At 44.4% G+C, this 20542-nt stretch overlaps 1 protein-coding gene across 3 annotated transcripts in view; it reads right to left on the bottom strand.

Annotated features, from left to right (window-relative positions):
- Positions 1 to 20542, bottom strand: part of MACROD2 (mono-ADP ribosylhydrolase 2) — a 1366388-nt gene that overhangs the window by 109633 nt on the left and 1236213 nt on the right. The window lies entirely within an intron of this gene.

Consider the following 20542-nt stretch of genomic DNA (forward strand, 5'->3'; position numbering starts at 1 on the left):
ACTCTCCACCTAACTGACCTCACAGGATTCTGGCGAGGCTAAAATGGCAGTGAAGAGAGGCTACATCTTGGGTACCCATGGAAGAGGAAGGTAGAGCGTAACTAGTAAACAAAATAAAGAAAAATAACGAATGGCAGAAGTAGGCCACAAATAGAGACACGCCAGTTGTTCACATAGGGCATCAAAAAAGATAAGAACTTTTACAGCACTGAGCAACATTAACCCTGTGATGATCTGCTTGTATAAAGGTATTTTCCTTCCATAGAGAATAAGTAGGATACTGTGCATATGTGTTTTCTCTTTTTGTGGCTTCTCTGCAGTCATAGCCTGCTCCCAAAGCTTTTCCAGTGAGCGTCCAAGCATAATTCCTGTGCAGGGAAGCGCTGCGGAAAGAGGAAGGGAAAATCCTCCTCCCAATAAAAGCACAAGTAACTTCTTCCTACTCTGGTTCTTAAGCAATAGCTTGGAAAAGATTTTAATAGCGCCTTTGAAAAATGAAAAACACATGGGGGAAAAGGGGGTACACAGCATGCAGACATCCCAAACAAAACTGTCATCATTTTCATCTTAAAAATGAACTCTTCGAGATGCTCAACATATGATTTTTAAAAAGGTTGACTTCTGGCCACGGGAAGCAGAAAGATGCAATGTTACAGCAACGTTACTAAGCTTGGTCACTCTGCCTCTGCTTCTGCTGACATTCGCTTCCCTGCTTCCTAACTCCCTTCCCAAAGACGATCACCGAACTATAAATTCTCAGGACGAAAAGAAGGATGATACAGATCAAGCACCGACCCTTAACCGTATCGGGAAAGAACCAGATAACCTCCTCTTTCAGATGCCCAGAATACAGAAGGAAAATAGCTGAAATAGTAAGAGAGTAGATTCCTTGCTTCAACAGCATTGCTAGATTTGGGGCTTTGTATGAAGGTAGGATAAGGGGCGGGGGAGGAATGTCCATCGGCTCTCAGGATCTCTAGGATCTTAACCGCTACAAAGTTATCTCGGAAACAAACAGCAGAAATTCCACTTCCAGGTGCACATCAGCTGCTCCTGCGAACTGTTGAGTCACGATGAGCATCAGTCCTGCTCTCGTGCTGCTGCAACTGTCTCCGCTGCTGCATTTTCAGAGCTGCAGTTTTCAGGGCTGCTTTCAACAGCTCTGCGCCTTTAACGCCCGACTGCTCCCTGCACAGGGAGCAAAACTAATTTTTGTACTTGATGGAACGGAAGGAAGAACCTAAAGACATCTAGCAAATTAATACTGGCTTTTAAAAAAGAAGTATTATTTATCTAGCAGTCTTTCAAAAAAAAATATATGGAATAGTCCTTCTTTGCTGTTCCAAGGTTTATATTTTTATTTTTGCAAGCAGCGCATTTTGAAAACCAGCAGGTGGAGCTGGTGTAGAGGCAGTTATTTTATTTCTGAATGATGGGTCCCACAATTATTACCTTTGTTGTTGAGAACAGCATCGGTGGCATGATTCTCACCTGGTATAAATCAGCGTCACCACATTACACTCACTGGAGCCACATTGGGGACTCCAGACCTTTAGCTGGCTCTGAGCATCTCGCATTGATTTCAGCTGCCTTGAGTGGATGTCTAGCTATAGTAATTCCTTAGTACTGGGCTCCCAGCCTGCAAAAATTACGTGGGTGGATAGAAGTCTTTTGGTAAGAACAGAACTTCATTTAGCACGCTATCCAATGGAAACATACAGACTGCCTGTCTGGTAACAGTAATGTCAAATTAAAATGTGAATACGTATTTTGCTTTTATATGGGGCAGAGCATGCAACAATAATAACTGGGCTTGTAAACTGCTCTTCTAGACAGATTAGTGCCCCACTCAAACTGATGAACAAGGTCAGGGTTATCAGTACCCCCACAATACATCCAGGGAGCTGGGGCTGAGAGGAGGGGCTGACCCAAGGCCATCTGCAGAGCTCATGGCAGTCGTGGGATTCAAACCAGCAGGGTGCTGATTCACAGCCCAACCACTATGCCACACCAATATCACAGGTGTGCTTTGTTTGAGATGTTGCATTGTTCAGCAGTGGTGCCTTATGGCAAAATGTACTTCTGCGTTTGAGCTGATCGTTGGATTCCATTGCACACTGCTTTCTAGCAGTTATCTGTTACTGCCGTAGAGGCAGGAAAAAAGGATGAGGAAGATTCACAGCCTGAACTTCCAGGAATAATAGAAAGCAGTTACTGACTATGATTCTCAAAGGACAGAGTGTAGAGTTACTCCAGGCTTTAGCATCCCTAAGATGAAAAACTCATACACATTGCATTGGAAGTTAAGAGCTGAAAATGGTTCCATTTTAGACCCAAAGTACCAATATTATACTTCAATGGTCTCAAGGACTGAGCTAAGCTCACCCCCCCCCAAAAAAAAACATGCTGAGAGAAGGGGTGTATTATTTTACTAGTAACAAAGCCTGTTGTGGGAAAAAATACAACAGGCTCTAGAAAGGGGAGGGCAGGCAGGTGGGCCTTACCTTCTCCTCAGTGACCAATTCCGGCTGGGTGAAGGTGGGGGGTGGGCATTGCCACCTCCTCTGGTGAATGGGCATGGGCATTGCCACCTGCTCCCCTCCTGATCCCAGCTGGGTGAAGGCGTCGGGCAGGCGTTGCCATCTGCTCCCCTCCTGATCCCAGCCGGGTGATAGCGGAGGGCTGGCATTGCCGCCTGCTCCACACCTGATCCCTCGTCTGGGCTTCCCTTCATGGCAGTGCCCTCTGGAGGCACATCAGGGTAGGAGAGGAGTTGTCAGGAACACGTTTTGCCTTTTATATAGTAGGATGTTGCACTAGTTAAACTTTTTGCCTTGGATTTTTCAGGGACTTTCGTAATGTGTGTGTTATGTGCCATTAAGTCATGTCTGATCTGTGGTGACCCTATGAATGAAAGACCTCCAAAACGTTCTCTCTCTAACAGACCTACTCAGATCCTGCAAACTGGAGGACGTGGCTTCTTTTATTGAGTCAAGCCACCTCGTTTTAGGTATTCCTCTTTGCCTGCTGCCTTCCACTTTTCCTAGCATGATTGACTTTCCCAGAGAATCTTGTCTTCTCATGATGTGACCAAAGTACGATAGCCTCAGTTCTGTCGTTTTAAGCTTCTAGGGAGAATCCAGGCTTGATTTGATCTCGGACCCACTTACTTGTCTTTTTGGCCGTCCAAGGTGTCTGCAAAACTCCCCCCCCCCCCAGTGCCATGCCTTGGATCTTTCAGGGAGTTTTGTCATAAGTAGTTCCAGTTAAACAAAGGAGCATCTAAGACTCTTTCTGGTGTCAAAGTTTGTCATCTTTGAAAAAAAAATATTTTTATTGTGCTTTTGATGCCACATACACGATCTATGCGACACACAAACATTGACTGTAGGAGTCAACATTCAATGGTGAGAAGAGTATTCAATGAATGGACGGTATCCACATTCATTTGGTTCATGCGGCATGCAATTAGCTTCAACGTGTCGCAGATGTCTATTTTGGAATCGTTCTAAACACATTATGTGAAAGCAGGTACATGTCACATTAGAATAACTAGATCAGAAGCGGTTTGGACAGATGACCACAACTCTGAGTGTTGTGAATACAAAACTCAAGAATGATCGACATAACAATTGCTTCAGATTTATTCTCTCCCAATACTGGAAACTGCTCCCCCCCCCACCCCCCAGTCAACCCGAGATTAGTATGTTCACACTGAGCAAGGCTTTTGAGAAAGAATCAACAAGCACTCCGAGAGGATGTCACCGTGCCACTGTTCAGCCCACTTCGCAAAGATTTTCCAGGACAAGATGACCTATGATACGGCCATTGAGACGACTAGTTTCAAATGCAAGCAGAAGATGGAGAAGTTTGTATGTCTTTTGAAAAACGCACAAGTTCCACTCAGAGTCTCAGCTGCCTAATTGCTTTCTGGGATCTTGCTTGCGAGACGCTCGCCTGACCTGTGGCATGTTGTAAGAATACTTTCCAACTGCATCTCTGCAGAAGTTTCTGGATGGGATTGAGGGGGGGGGGGACTAAAGCTTGAAGTTACTCTCATGCTGTTCCAGTAAGATTTAGAAAATGCAACTTAATATTGTGCATGACTTGGGGAGCGATTGTGGCCGAGTGGAAGAGCCTCTGCCTTGCCTGCAGAAGGTCCCGGGTTCAAGCCCTGACATTGCCAGTTAAAAGCATCAGGCTGCATGTGACGTGAGAGAGCTCCAGCTGAGACCACAGAAAGCCACCGGGAGTCAGAGGAGACAGCGCTGCCCTTGAAAGGCCACCCGGCTGACTCTGCGGCCCTGTTCATCAGTCACAGGGAACACACGTACCCGTCTGGGTACAGGGAATACTTAATTTTTCTTGATACGTGTATCGGATAATTCTCAAGTTGCATTCAACACATCTACAGCTGAACATGTGATACAAAGCCCGTATCTATCCAGGCACTGCTCCTCAGTTTCATTTGTAAAGTGAATGTGCATTTGGCTCTTTCTTACAAAATGATATATGCACACAGGCATGCGGGTTGTAACTTGCATTTACTATAACTTGTAAATAGGACAAGTACACGGCAGCTTCATGTGACAAGTTTATACTTGACACCAGATATGCAAGAAGCACAACATACACAATGCACAAGTATTATGTCTTAAAATAACACCCCAAACATTTCAGTGCTTTGTTATGTTGTGACTTAACGCCGAAAGTATACATGGCTAGAAGAAATCATGTGGCAATGCATGACAGTCTGAAGACAAATGGTGGGGATGAAAATAGACAGACAGGGAAGACGGTTATCACCTGGAAGTAGCTCAAAAGCAGCTCAAAAGCAAACCTCTTCCAAATCCCAACAAACATTTAAAAGAATAATATGTTTGCAAACGACAGCCTCTCGTTCAACATCTTTTATTGATGAGCAACCTTTTCCTAATTACTGCTCTCCACTGACACGGGAAGGAAAGCAAAGAGAAAGGTTTTAAATAGTGACTGTCTAAAACAATGATGGAAATCTGTTTCTTCAGTTTATCTTCTTATTCAATCTCTAGTAGGCATTGGAAACTCCAAACTTGTTGTCTAGTGTCTATCCTGATAACTCTAATAGTAATACAAAAATATCTTTTTCTTTGAAGACGTCTTCCATTCCTTCTCTCTACTTCTGCAGGAACAAGGAATTCTATCATTTTTAGTTAGGTGGTAACTGCCTCAGAATGTCAACTTTTCGGTATTTCTGCGCAATTGATTTGCAATCTGGCATTTCTCCACAAAGATGAATGCATAGGTGTGGTCTGACGTGGTGCATCATTTTAGATGACAAAATGTAAATGGCTGCAAGCAATATCTGACTTTACACAGAAACATTCGTCTGCCTTCCCCAGGAGAAAGAGACAACTGAAAAGCCGAAGCCACAATAGGAGGACTCGAGACGGAATACATGCATCACTCCTGGGCAGAAAGAGTTGCTGGCCGCGGACTTTGTGATTGCCAAACTGGGTGCTGATGGTCATTTGGACCCTGCTCCCTTTCCTCAGCTTCTTTAACGGCAGCAAGGAAATTTAGGAGTTGTGATAGACACATTTATAGCTTCTTCTGAAAAGCTGTTTCACTCACAGGGAAAAAAAGAGGCTTAGATACTGGCAACAGAAAAGAGGGGAACTTGTGCAAGTCTGCATACTTTTTCTGCCACTTTTTATGGAGCAGAGTTTAAGATGCAAGGAGGTGAGGCCCAGAGGCACGGGGGTGGGGGTGGGGGGGGCAGCTCCCTCCAACGAAACAGCTGATACAATATCAAGCCCAGAGTCTGGCGGGAGGTAGTGAAACCAGAATTTGCTGGGAAGCAGAAGGCAATCTCCGAGCTATAATGGGAAAGAGGGTGTCCGCATTTCCGACTTTTGCTGGAACAGCTCTCTGGAGAATGCGTTGTCATACCACTCAGTGATCCCATCACGAACATGGAATGCCCAAAATGTTCACAGTCGGCTCTCTGGCCATTTAACTCTTCCTTTCTTGCACAGCTTTTAAGAAATGTTCAGCTCCCCCACCACCACCCCATTCCTTCCCCTTGCTGCTGAAGGTTTTAACCTTGGCCAATTCCAGACGACTAACCGGAAGGCGCTTCATGCCGCCATGTTCCAGATCACGACGGGGAAAACGCGAAATATCGCGTTTCGAGTTTGGCGACGTTGCGCCAAACTCGCGCGAGAAAACGCAGTATTTCGCGTTTTCCCCGTCGTGATCCGGAACATGGCGGCATGAAGCGCCTTCCGGTTAGTCGTCTGGAATTGGCCCTTGTTGGAAAGTCAAAATAAAAACTGTAATACCTCAGCTAAGGCAATTTTCAGACTTCTGAGCACAAGACCGCTTCTTGCAGTTCAGGAGCGCTGCGCGAATCACACTGCTTGGTTACCATGTAACCCTGGAGGTCATGTGGGAAAAGAGTTCCTGCCCACTCCCATCTCTCCTATTCCCACAGAGCGTGATTTTGTCATCACAACTCTGGCTGACGTTGGGCCACCCGTCCATTGGCTTGAACCTTCCCCGCCATGCTACCCAAAGTGGCCTCAGAGGCAAGGGGGGAGAGAGTTTGCCTTTACCCTGTTCCTCTTGGCCAGAGCTCCTTCCTTGGCAGCTAAAGGAGAGGATATGATCGTCCTCTGCACTGGCCCTCCTCCCAGACCCTCTGGGGGCAGCACGGCTCAACACACTTGCCTCCAGCCATTTCTAGTCTCTCATGAAGGGGAAAACACTCACCGGAGGCAAAAAGTGGACTGGTCATTCTTCTCCCCGTCTCCCACTCTCCTAAACAAGCCCCAGCGTTTGGGGTGACCGTCTCCCTTTATATGGGGGGGGGCTTCATGCTGACCCCTGCTCGTCCCCTGGAGGGAGCTCCCTGAGAACATCCGGGACTCTCCACTCCAAGACAATAACTAGTCCCATGGCTGACTTATCGTGCTTGTCACCAAGTCACTCAAGTAGTACAAGATGTAACCACACCAACGCAGCAACCACACCACTCCTGTAGACTTTAAAATGGCCCACTGTTAGTGAGTAATTCATAACTGGAACCCCAAGAGATGCGTGAACTATCAGTTATAACTTTACAGTTAATGGGTCTCTTAGGGCACCTCTCAATGGGTTCCTTTTTTTCAGGAAATAAACTGGTCTTAGGATTCATACATTACAGAGAATGCTGGTTGGGCACAGGGTCCCCCACCTTATATCCTGTGTAAGTTCCTCCACACACATTGCTCAGTTTACATTCCAACAGTGGCACGCACAGAGTAGGGACTTCAGCCTTACCCCACGCCACTTTCCAGGCCTGGGAGGCACTACTTGTGGTCTGCTGAAGAAACCTACCAGTGTACACACAGGATTCCTCAACAAGCCAAACAACACCCACCCCCTCAGGAACCTGCTGTTTGGGAAAATGGCATGTAAGGAAAGCTTAAGTCCCTCTTCCACAATTCCACAGTCACAATTTAAGTCAGGCACCACACACATGGGGAACTGAAGCGAACCCACATCTCACATGAGACAGTTAATACTGCGTAGGACTTCAGGACCCAACCTGTGCTCTCGGTAGTGTGCGAGTTGACCGGAATGCTCTTACACCCAAAACAAGGGAAAGGAGTTGCAAGATTTTAAGAATACTCTTCTTCAATCCGATGAAAAGCTCGTGCATGATGCATTCACCTACCATATGGCAAATGCCTGTCAAAATGGCAATGAGGTGGCGGAGCATTGCAGGCGATTGCTCACCAACCCGTCACGATGCACCTGCTCAAAACTTCGCAAGCCTAAAGCACAAAGCGGAGCCAGGAGCACATTCACTCAGGCGACACTTGGCAATAATCCGGTACTGAACAATGCACAATACCTCCCCCCACCCCCCCAAATCTTCTGAACATTCAGCACAACGCAATTGTGCCATGCCTTCCGAGTCCAGTGAATGCATTATGATTAATCACTGACAGCTGGTACAAAATACTGCTGGAGTTCGAACTATTCTGGTCACAGCCAATGTCCAGAATTTAAACAACTTGCTCTCTCCCCCATTCTCAGTCCTCAGACACAAGCCCCTCCGTTGTGGGACCATACAGACATTAAAGGAACCGTCGGGGCTCTGGCCTGAGGTTATAGAATCTTTCAGTCATTTTAATTTCTTTAATTAAGTTATGATTTAGGCCACGTTTAATAACAGCTGGGTCTAGGGGGGTAGGGAGCGAGGACAGAAGAAAGAGACAGATATTTAAGAGAGGTTAGCAAAGAATTCGCTCCAGGAATTGTAAAACGGTTTTCTGGTCCTGACCCCGTGCTCACCAGTTTAACAATTTATCACAGAGGGTGACTTTTAGACAAAGCGGTCAGCTTGTCAGGCCACTCTTCGGCCTGGCTGGCCACAGCCCCGTCCCCTTTTAATGTTCATGGGAGAGAGGGTTCCCCCTCTCCCACCCTTCCCTCGGCAACTGCGTGTGCTAAAGAAGGAAGATAATGAAACACGACCAATTGAAACTTGTTCTCAACAGTTTGTTGTTGTTTGAAAAAATATACTGAGAACGAGTCTTGAATGGACAAATTTAGGTGGGTAGCCATGTTGGTCTGCAGTAGAACAGCAGCATTTGGGTCCTATGGCACCTTAGAGACCAACAAGATTTCCAGGGTATGAGCTTTTGAGATCCAGAGCAATGACGCCACAAAACTTACACCCTGAAAATCTTGTTGGTCTCTAAGGGGCACTGGACTCAAATCCTGCCGTTGAAAAGACAAAGGCAACCAGCAGGTGTTTGGTCCCTGAACTGGAGACTGTCGAACCCTCTGGAGTCTGTCCGCCGAGTGCTTTCAGTTCTTCTCACCCATCTAGGGGTAGTTCCAGCGTGCCAGTTTCCTTCACAGAGAGCAACTGTGATTTCTTTGTTAAAATCCACTTGTTTAGAGATCATGAAGAGATTGTTAGAAAAACGAGCACGTTTGGCTCAGGGAGTCCCAATGCAAATTACACGCCAGACTCTCCAAACCAAAGCTAGGACCACATAAAGGTACGCCTACTCCTGTGCTTCCAAGACTATTTCCCATTGTGTGCTCCTAGTTTCTTACTAGATTCTCACCTAAAGCTCCTGTGTTTGACTTCAGAAAAATCTTGGCTGTTACAGGCCCATGTTGGAGGTCTCTTCTTGCCTCACTGACTTCACCCGGCCATTAAGTCCACATTAATCTACGGGGCCTCGCTTTAAACATTCCAGGGCTCTTGAGGGCAGCCTAGGCGATACTGCTGTTGACACACTGACCGTAAAACTACTGAGACATGAAGATTATTTTCAATTGTCTCCAGAAGCCTGCCTCCTGGTCTTGAGGAAAAAATGGGCCCACCGGTATTTGCAGGCACTCTTCCAGCCTGCCTGGCTTGAGAGACCTTCTGCCTTCAGGCCCGGCTTGCGTTCATTTTAGCCAGAAGGACTCACATGTAAAACATTCCCCTGTTTTCGCTCGGCTCCTTTATACAGATAGGATACCTGCATCAGACATTCCACGCCAAGATGCAGTTTTTCTCAAAATGACTGTTGCATTATTTTGTGCTTTATGGCCACACCTAGAGGTGGGCATGATCCAAAAAAAATTACCAATCAAGCTGATTGTGGATCGGCACCGGCCCAAACTAGCGATCCACACCGATCATCTCCCGTTTTCGATCTGTGATCGGGGAGGCCAAAGTGGAGGGGCGCCCCGCTGTCCCCAGCTATGTGGGAAGGTGGTTGGTGGCAGCGACCGCTGGGCCTGGTGAGCACGGAGAGGCAGCGACGAGCTGCCTCCCCTCAGGGGGCAGGGGGTCTGGCCGCTCAACGACGGCACCCCCATGTGCCCGCCCACCAGGCCAAAAAGGAGCGTGCTGGCAAGAAATCAACGGTGGGTGAAGACGGCGGTCGCCGGGCACGGCGGGCATGGGGAGACGGAGACGAACCACCTCCCCTCAGGGAGCGAGGGGTCTGGCTGCTCGTCTGTGTTTGGCCGTCAGAGCTGCCTCTCAGGGTTTGCAGGGATGTGATTGGAGTGCCCATGGCTACATAACACCCCCTTCCCCCTCCCTCCCCTGGGTGTCTTCCCCAACTGGTGAGTGCTTTGCTGCTCCGTGGTTGGAAGAAACCCTGCTGATCAAGGCAAGCTGGGCTTCCATTCGGGTTTCCAGGGCGACAGAAGGAGGACAAACACAGCTCAGGCATTCCCCTGGCTCCGTTGCCAGGGGAATAGATTGCTGGCGCCTGTGTGTCTGGCTTCCCGATCTGAGCCCGATCGCCCCGATCAAGCCCCGATCAAGCACCCCCCCCCCCCGAACTCTGGATCAGTCGCCGTGGACGGCACCGATCCGCCGGGTCCCGATTGCGCGATCGCCATTATCGTGGGTATTTTTTTATCGTAATGCCGATCGTGCCCATCTCTAGCCACACCATTCCAGGGAAAGTTAATGCTATGTTTATATATTTTGGTGCTGCACTGAAACTGCAAAAGGCAATGGATTTTGCAAACATTTCCAATCTCTGCCAAGTAAGCACATACTCCACCGAGATTCTTCACCCACCTATAGAACTGATTTCCTTTCCAATAAGTGTGTCCTGTGCTGGATGTTAGCACATGCAGTTCAGATAAAAAGAGCAAAACATGCTTGGGGGCAGGTGTCGGGCGAATGGGGAGCACTTTTTGTTTCTTCAGCAACTGGTTTGGTGCTTCCTTGCACTGGAACGTGCATCCCATTGAAAGGAAAAGCAGCACAGAGGAATAACAACAGCACATTCAAATGTTGTCATCCGTTTCACCAGGATGTGCACTGGACTCTCAATGCTGCCTTGGCATCAGGGATCAATCCCCTCTTCCTCCTCAAGTAGCAGAAGATTGAGGAAAACAATGGTTCCAAACAGGCACCAAAAATGTCAGCGAGAGAGAAAAGCGTTTTGCAAACATTTGGCCTGGTAGCAATACCGCTCTTTATTTGCTACTGGACTTGATAAAAGTGAATCACAAACCATCAGACTAGGATCCGGTGTGTGCAGGGCTTGCCCGCTCATGCCCTGGGCCTTTCAGTCTCCTCTTCCAACTACAGCCTCGCTCACACTTCCTGTGGTTGCGGGAGCCTTTGGAATGGCACCCAACTTGAGCCCTGTTCACAAGTTACAGTGAACACATGTCCAGTCTGGGCACTTAATTTTTCTTTATACATGTGTTGAATAATTGTCAAGTTACATTCAACACACATACAGCTGAATGTATGATTGAATCCGAAGATATATCCAAGTAGTGGTATCCAGTTCTATTTGTAAAGCTCTCTCACATTGGCTCTTTCTTACAAAGAGGTGTAAGCACATATAGGCAGGGTGTACTGTAACATTTGAACAGGGCTTCAGTGTAAAGGGCTACAGTGGGAACAGAAGAAAACTCTTTCAAAATCCTATGGGCAGGTGGGAGCATGAATTGCAGGGTGCCTCTCTGGATCCTGATCTCATTCATTCGTTGAGTGTATCTGAGCATCTCTGAAAAAGACCAACGTATTTTACAAGAAAAGTTACCCAAAAATAAAGACTGTGACCGTTTCCAGATGGCTTACCTGAAGCCGCTCCATGCCGCAATGTTGTGGATCGTGCCAGGGAAAACGCGAAATATCGCATTTTCTCGTGCGAGTTTTGCACGACGTTGCACAAAACTCGTGCGAGAAAACGCGATATTTCGCATTTTCCCCGGCACGATCCACAACATTGCGGCGTGGAGCGACTTCAGGTAAGCCATCTGGAAACGGCCTGTGCCTGGCATATAGGAAGAGATGAAGAAGATACATATAGCCTTATCTGAATACAAAAGATGAGGAAAGATAAAATAAAAAACACAATTTTACAAAAATGTAGTTGGCACAAGGATGGAAAATGGGATCTGGGAACAGAATCAACAAAACTCTAGTTTTGGATTTTTTTTTCTCGATTCCTCTGGGCATTGCTTCCTCTGAAGAGAGAGAGAGAGAGAGAGAGAGAAAGAGAGAAATGTGCTTAAATGCTTTTCTTAAGCATCACTGCTCACTGCATTGATTAAGTCATTGTTCACACAGAGGTTGTGGAAACTATTTTTGTGATTAACACAGTGGATCTTTTATTTTCTTATCTTTTTTTAAGGTGTACCGCTCCGATGCAGCACATCTTTCTTTTTATCTACTACAGACCCGTTCATACAGCCAGCAAGGGTAAAGAATTAGAAAAAGGGAGGAGAGAAATTATATAAGTAGACATGTCAAAGTAATGGGGCTTGTAGAACAGTTTGGGGTCCTCCAGCCCTGGCAAAACCAACTTGTTTTCCCCAGTTATGCTCAGGCTTCGAGGCCAGTATCCAAAAGACATGAAACGGAATACCGTATGTGCCCTCAGAATGTCTGCCTCTTCCTACTACAGCCTCTCAGCTTCCCTGAAAAGCTGCTCTGGATAGTCAGGGGGTGGGGGGCAGGGGGAACAACCACCTGGCGTGGTGAGTGATGTTATGCATGTATGTACTATGTGCCATCAAATCACCTTTGACCTATGGCAATCCTATGAAGGAAAGACCTCCAAAACGTCCTATCATTAACAGACTTGCTCAGATCCTGAAAACTGGAGGACGAGACTTCTTTTATTGAGTCCAGCCATCTCGTTTTAGGTCTTCCTCTTTTCCTACTGCCTGCCATTTTTCCTAGCATTATTGACTTTTCCAGAGAATCTTGTCTTCTCATGATTTGACCAAAGTACGATAGCTTTAGTCTTGTCATTTTAGCTTCAGGCTTGATTTGATCTAGTACCCAGTTATTTGTCTTTTTGGCTGTCCATGGTATCTGCAAAACTCTCCTCCAGCATCACATTTCAAATGAATCAATTTTTTCCTGTCAGCTTTTTTCATTGTCCAACTTTCACATCCATACATAGTAATGGAGAATACCATCGTTTGGATCATCTTGATCTTGGTTCCCAGAGAGACATCTTTATCTTTAAGGATCTTATCTAGCTCCCTCACAGCTGCTCTTCTGAGTAACTTGCAATCTTCTTCTGATTTCTTCATTGCAGTCTCCCTTTTGGTTGATGATTGAGCCAAGGAATGGTGAACAATTTCAATTTTCTCACTGTCAACTTTAAAATTGTGTAATTCCTCAGTTGTCATTACTTTTGTCTTCTTGATGTTCAGATGTAATCCTTCTTTGATGCTTTATCCTTTAACCTTCATCAGTTGTGGTTTCAAGTCTTCACTATTTTCTGCCAGTAACACGGAGTCATCTGCATATCTCAAATTGTTAATTTTCCTTCCATCAATTTTCACTCCACCTCCTTCTAGATCTAATCCATCTTTCCTTATGCTATATTCTGCATAGAAGTTGAACAGGTAGGGAGATAATATGCATCCTTGTCTGACACCTTTGCCAATTGGAAACTATTCTGTTTCCCCATATTCTGTCCTGACAGTAGCCTCTCGCCCAGAGTACAGGTTGCACATCAAAATAATCAGATGTTGTAACCCCTCCATTTATTTTAACACTCTCCATAGCGTTTCATGATCCACAGTCAAAAGCTTGCTGTAATCTATAATTTCTGAAATTTTCTTCCGAAATTCTCTGATATGTTCCATTAACCATCATAAATTTGTACTGTGATCTCTGGTGCCTCTTCCTTTCCTGAATCCAGCTTGAACATCTGGCATTTCTCATCCCATAAATGGTGAGAGTCTTTGCTGTAAAATTCTGAGCATCACTTTGCTTGCATGGGAAATTAGCGCAATAGTCCGATAATTGCTGTACTTTCTGGCATTCCCCCTTTTTTGGAATTGGAATGTAGATTGAGCATTTCCAGTCCGTGGGCCATTGTTTTATTTTCAATATTTGTTGACAAATTCTTGATAAGGTTTTGGTGGACTCCATTTCTGTAGCTCTATTGGTATTCCATCAAGTCCAGGTGCTTTGTTTCTCTCAATTGCTTTGAGTGCAGCTTTTTTCTAAGATTTCTGAGTCTTCATCAAAAGATTCTTCATCGAAGGTATCTGTCATCCTTCCATCTCTTTTGTATAGTTCTTCAGTGTATTGTTTCTATCTTTTTTTCATTTTGTCCTGATCAGATACTGTATTTCTGTGTTGATCTTTCAGCATCTCATGCCATGGCTTGAATTTCCCTTTGATTTCTCAGATCTTTTGAAACAGATCTCTTGTTCTTCCTTTTTTGTTGTTGTCTTCTATTTCTTTACACTGGTTATTATAATAGATTTCTTTGACTGCATGCAAGTTGCTGAAAAACTGCATTTAGAATTCTGGCTCTATTTCTGTCACCTTTTACTTCTTGTCTATCTTTAGCAATTTTAAGAGTTTCCTCAGTCATCCATTTAGGCCTCTCATTTCTTTTGGCTACAGGAATAGTCTTTACTCTTTGCACATTCTTCCTTGATAATATCTCTGGTTTCAGCCCATAGTTCTTCTGGCTCATGGTCAATTAAACTTAGTATTGTAAATCTTTTCATTACATGGTTTTCAAATTCTTCAGGAATATTGTTTAGATGTATTTTGGCACTATGATACTTTTAGAGTTTTTCTTCAGCTTTATTCTAATTTTTGATATTAGCAACTCATGATCTGTATTACAATCTGCTCCTAATCTTGTTTTAGCAGAGAGGATAGAGCTTCTCCATCTTCTGCTTCCAATTATGTAATCTATTTGGTTCCTGTATTGGTCACCTGTGATTTCCATGTATACAATCGTCTTTTTGGTTGCCTGAAGCATGTATTAGCAATGAACAGGTTGTTGGCTTCACAAAATTCTATGAGCTGCTCTCCTGCTTCATTTCGTGATTCTAGTACAAATTTGCCTATGTTCAAACTATGTTTGATTCTGCTTTATCTCCTACTTTTGCATTCCAGTCACCTATGATTATCAGCATATCTTGTTTAGGTGTACGATCAATTTCTTCTTGGATGCTTGCATAACAGTTTTTGATTTCTTCCTCCTCAGAATCTGTAGTTGGAGCACAAACTTGAATGATGGTTATGTTAATAGGCCTTCCCTGAAGTCTGATTGCTATTATTCGGTCAGACTTTGTGTTGTAGCTCTTGACTGCTTGAGCTATGTCTCGCCTCACTAATAAAGCAACACCATTTCTTTTGAGTTTGTCATTTCTTCAGAAAAACACTGTGTGATTTTCTCACTGAAAATGTCCTGCGTCAGTCCACATTAGTTCACTCACACCCAGGACTGACTTACCTGGTTTCATACTTCTCATGTTCCATGTTCCTATTATGTGTGTTGCACAACTTTGGATGTTCCTTTTGCATCTATTCACATCTGCAACTAGATGTCCTTTCAGCTTTAATTTAGTTCCATCATTAAGAACAGCGCTATTTGTACTTGTCCTCGGCTCTTCCCCAGTAGCCAATTGAGTGCCATCTGACCTGGGGGTCCTGTCTTCCAGCACTGTATCTTTTTTCATTCTGGATTGTCTCATCATAGGATTTTCAAGGTAAGAGATTAGGAGACGGTGTTTTAACATTGCCTTCTTCTGCACGGTACTAACTAGGGCTGACTCAGGTGGCACTGCCGTTGTCTGTGAAATATCCTCCGCCAGTGTCACCTTCCACTACTGCTGCTGCCCAGTAGCTGACCTTCAGGAATATCTCCACTCTCATCACCATTGGGACATTCCATTCTCTTCTGCTGATGTGACCGTCGATTCCTGAAGGGGATGGAGACATCTTAGTTTGGTGTCTCAGCTTTGACCATTCCACCTTGAGTGACTCTTCCAGCCTATGCTCCTGACGGTGTTGCTCTCAGCTTCACTGACACACTCAACCCCCCTCACCATGGCCGTTTCCAGACAGCTTACTTGCCTCCGGAACGTCGCGCCATGTTGCGGGGAAAACATGAAATATTCGCGTATTTCGCATTTTCCCCGCAACATGGCGCTATGTTCCGGAGGCAGGTAAGCCGTCTGGAAACGGCCCATGTCAAGGTGTGCATCCAAGCAGAGGCACAATGTTATGCGTTGAAGGAACAATTTTGCCAGGGTGGGATGGGGCAATTGCTGAAGGAAAAAGTGCAAGGAATTCTTCTGGCTAAAGTTCCTTACATGGAAAGAAGCTACAGGATGGCCTAGGTATTCATAATGCGTAAAGACAAATGGAACATGTCAAAACTAAAATGAAATAACAAGGTCTCAACCAGACTAGAAAGGCTAAACCCCTTTAAGTATATTTTTGCATTAAAGAGTGAAAGTTTCACGGCCATGTTTGCTGCTCGCTAGTCCCCAAAGAACTCTTTCCGCAGTACTTTATCTTCATTTAAATTGTTATTTGCAAGAGATCTATAAAATTCACTTTGTTGAAGAGGAATGATTTGACTGAATACTAAAAAAAACGCTACCCTTTAGAATGTTTTTTTTTTGAGAATGTAGGACTTTTAGAGCTCACAGAATATATGCCTGTTCTGTATTCATGTATTTTTCTACAATTTAAGTAAAAATGGGGTTGAAGTTTACAGTGGAAAATTAAATTATTGCCCATGGGGGTATCACAGACAGAAAGGCAATCAGCAATTTTCAACTCAGAGGTGGTTCCAAGACTTTATCAAAGAAGATTTAATTCAATAGGCAACTTAAGTAGAAGAGAAGGCCATTTTTCAAGGTGATACTCAACGCAATGGGGCTGGTATAAAAACAAAATGGTGTAATCCTAAGTGATTTAGGTGAACTCCTGCCAACTGTCTGTGCTCTTTAGCCATGGCAAATCTATTCCAAAAAGCCCTGACATTTTCAAATTAATGAGCAGAAGAACTGAGCAAAGGCGTAAATTCAGAGAACAGCTTTACACAGACAATCAGGACTGCACAGGGACAGCAGAACGTGATGCATGCCGACATTCCCAAACAGCAGACAACTAGCCATACATGCCCATAAGCACAGAATTGTGTATGGTGCAATGTAAGAGCCTTTTCAGCTATTACAGTGGTGTAACTTATGTACCAGTATAGCTTGCTACATGTGATACTCTTGAGCTATGTTCATAGATCCAGAGGAGTTAGCCATGTTAGTCTGTAGTAGCAAAATCAAAAACAGTCCAGTAGCACTTTTAAAACTAACCAACTTTATTGTAGCATAAGCTTTTGAGAATCACAGTTCTCTTCATCAGATGCATCTGACAAAGAGAACTGTGATTCTCAAAAGCTTATGCTACAATAAAGTTGGTTAGTCTTGAGCTACGTGTTTGCCATTTTGTGCAAATAAGAGGACATGCATATTTTCCAGCTTTGGTATACACAAACACATACTGTCCAAAATACTGGCATTCCAATTCATGTATTGTTGTATTCACACAAAATGGCAAACGAGAGGAACGCAGGCAGTGCATTTTTTCGGTATGCGGGGCAGAAATGCCAAAACGGTAACTACAGAAAAGAGATGTGATATCTGGTAGTCAGAATAATCAATAACAGCCCAGCACAGATTCCACTGCACATTTCTCAGGACCAGGGACAAAGTCTTGAGGCAGGCCACTCCATGCCCCATTTCCTACAAAAGCCATTCATAACATGCAGGTCTTACCAGCGCAATGCAGCCAAAAGAAATGGCTTTTTTTGTATCTGCCAAATGGCCACTGTGAATCACCGCCTAATGTTCCAAAGGGGTGAGCTGCTTCACTTCCAACCACTATAAACAATCATGTCCAAAGGATAACAAATGCACCTTAAACTGCTTTGAGGCCATTTTTTTAAAGGTGCATTTTAAATTTAGTGGTACGTTCATGCAATCCCACAGTATCCAGTGTTTATGTAATTGGGAGAGACAAACTGTGTGTTCCTTTGGGGAACTGAGGACAACAGACGAACTATGCTTCAGGCTGAAGAGGAAATGGACAGCCTGTAAATACTTCTTTACAATTAAAAAATAAGACTTTCCAAAAGGTGAATTTATGCAGAGGAACAGGCAAACTTGCTGTTGTTCATGATGAATCATGCATGTGATTCAAAGGCTAAAGTGACTCATTGCATGTACAGGCGTTACAACGCTAAAATGCATAACCTTTAAAGAATTTTTTTTTTTAAATTGCAAGATTGGAATCCAGTAGCACATTAAAGACCAACAAGATTTCCAAGGTATAAGCTTTTGAGATTCAGAGCTCTCTTTGTGTTGTATCTGATGAAGAGGGCTTTGCTACTAAGAAGCAAGAGTGGTAATGGCAAGTAAATGGAAAGAAGGAGAATGCCCAGCCAGAGAAATCTGGAAGGACAAAAGGTCAGAATATGCAGTGAGGGCAAAACTGACAAACTACATAAATAGAAGGCCAATTAAAGTATTTGAAGAGTAATGGGCAAAATATTTCACTTACAATGGATAAATTTTATAAGTAGAGGTGGACATGGACAGGAAAACGGACCAAAATTTTGCACGGGCCCAGCCAGCTTGGCAAACCAGTGGGTTGTGAGAGGCCCATTTTTCACAGACCCACGGACTTTTTGCTGGTACGTAAGTCCACGGTCTGTTAAAGCCTCCTGGGACCACTGGCAAGTGGCATCGGGAGCACTTTAACATTTAAATCCCCCCTTGCTCAAGCTGACTGGCGGGCTACAAATCAGCTGGAGCAGAGGAGGTTAGAGTGCTTCTGGCACCACCCTCAGCGCCGTGAGCCAGCTGGAGTTTAAAGGGCTCTTTTTCTGCCGCACAAGTGGCCGGGAAGGGGCCCTTTGTGGGCTTCAACTGGCCCTTTAGACTTAAGTTGGCCCACAGAGGGAGGATCCCCCCTCCATGTGCCAGCTGGCACCCAGAAAGGGCTGTTTCCCTGCCGCTCAAGCAGCCTATACTCTGAAGAAGCCTATACTCTGAAAATCTTCTCGGCCTTTAAGGTTCTACTGGTCTCGAAACTTGTGGTTCTACTTCAGGCCAACATGGCCACCCACCTGAGTCTTCTAACCGGTTGGACAGTGACAAAGGATTGTGAGGATGAAAGCTAGCTCAAAGAGATACCTTGGTAAGAGGCAGTAGACTAGACTAGACTAGACAGTAGACTAGACTATCTACTGATGTAGATAATGCTCCGACTGGGTAGTTTGACGTTCCTTCATATTAATTTCTTACACTTTAATTCAGAAAGTTTCATCTAGGTGTTCTAGGAAAGGGCAAGAATCCAGTAGCATCTAGAAGACTAACAAAATTAGTGGTAGGAGCTTTCATGAGTCACTGAAGTGAGCTGTGGCTCACGAAAGCTCATACCCCACCATAAATGTTGTGTTAGTCTTAGAGGTGCTACTGGACTCTTGCTCTTTCCTACTGTTGATCATATTGCATTTCTGCTCTGTGAATGGTCTAGCTATTAATTATATTGTATTGACTTACAGTATGTAATCGGCCTTGGATGTAGTGAGAAAAGTAGATTATAAGTAAACAACAACAACAATATTTAGTGATGATAGCACTGACACAGTACAATAGGAGCCCTGCTAAAGCCACCCGCTGCTAGAATTCCATATGGCAAAATATTGCTGTTGGCAGGTTAGAAAATTCTGATGTCTTCCCCAAAGCCACATAGCCTAGAGGGAAAAATTCCCCATCACGAACTTTCATAGTTGTTATACTTAAGAAGGAGCACCACTTAAGCAAATGCATGCATATTTTGTTGTGTGGCAGGATTGACCTTCTGTATTTTTTATATGCTCCAATGTAAATTTTTCTGATCCTTCGATCTGTACTGGTCATAGACCAAACAAATCTAAATCCGAATTTATATATGTTTTGTTGAGAGGAAGGTCTTCTTCCTCATCAAAACTCAGAGCTGTTTCATTATTTTATAGGTACATGTCAAATATTTTCAAGCTGTCATTTGCATATGTAGCAAACCCATGCTTCTGGCTTTGTGCATATGTACCCGGCACATAATAACATGAGGCACAAAGTGTCCCTTAGCAGACAACAATTATGTAATACAAATGAAACACAAGATCCCTCTGTTTTTGTAATAGAAATGTTTACTAAAAAGTAGGAAAAAACTCTAGAAGTATCCATGGGCATAGACAGAAACCTTTGGGAATATATTGTGCATGGACTTGCCAAGACTGTGCATACGACGCAGCCGTAGCATTCTCTAGATTCCAAGAAAACATGTGTAAAAGTATGGCATAAAAATGGCTCTGTCTGAAGGAACTGAGAATACCAATCTGTCAGTGAGACTTCCTCAACAGTATTTCACACATTTCACATTGAACCTGAAAGCAAAAAGGCAGAGGGGTCAACCCCCAACTGGCTGCGTTAAAGATGATTTGCTGACCCTCACTTCTTACGATGATTGGATCATCCATCAAAGACTGTTATAGGCTCAAAGGGTCACGTGCAAACAGTGAATCTATCTAACAGCCGAATCCTAAGATCTGCTGCTAAAGCATTAAGTGCTTAGGATAAAGTGTACCGGAAGCAACACGTGTGCAACTTCGTTACAGCAAGACATCACCGTAAAAATGGCAACACTGGTGGAGACGCTACTGCAAATGAATTGAATGGAGATGTTAAACTCACCATTCTGACTATC

The sequence above is a fragment of the Eublepharis macularius genome, chromosome 1, assembly GCF_028583425.1.
Source record: "Eublepharis macularius isolate TG4126 chromosome 1, MPM_Emac_v1.0, whole genome shotgun sequence".
NCBI lineage: Eukaryota > Metazoa > Chordata > Lepidosauria > Squamata > Eublepharidae > Eublepharis > Eublepharis macularius.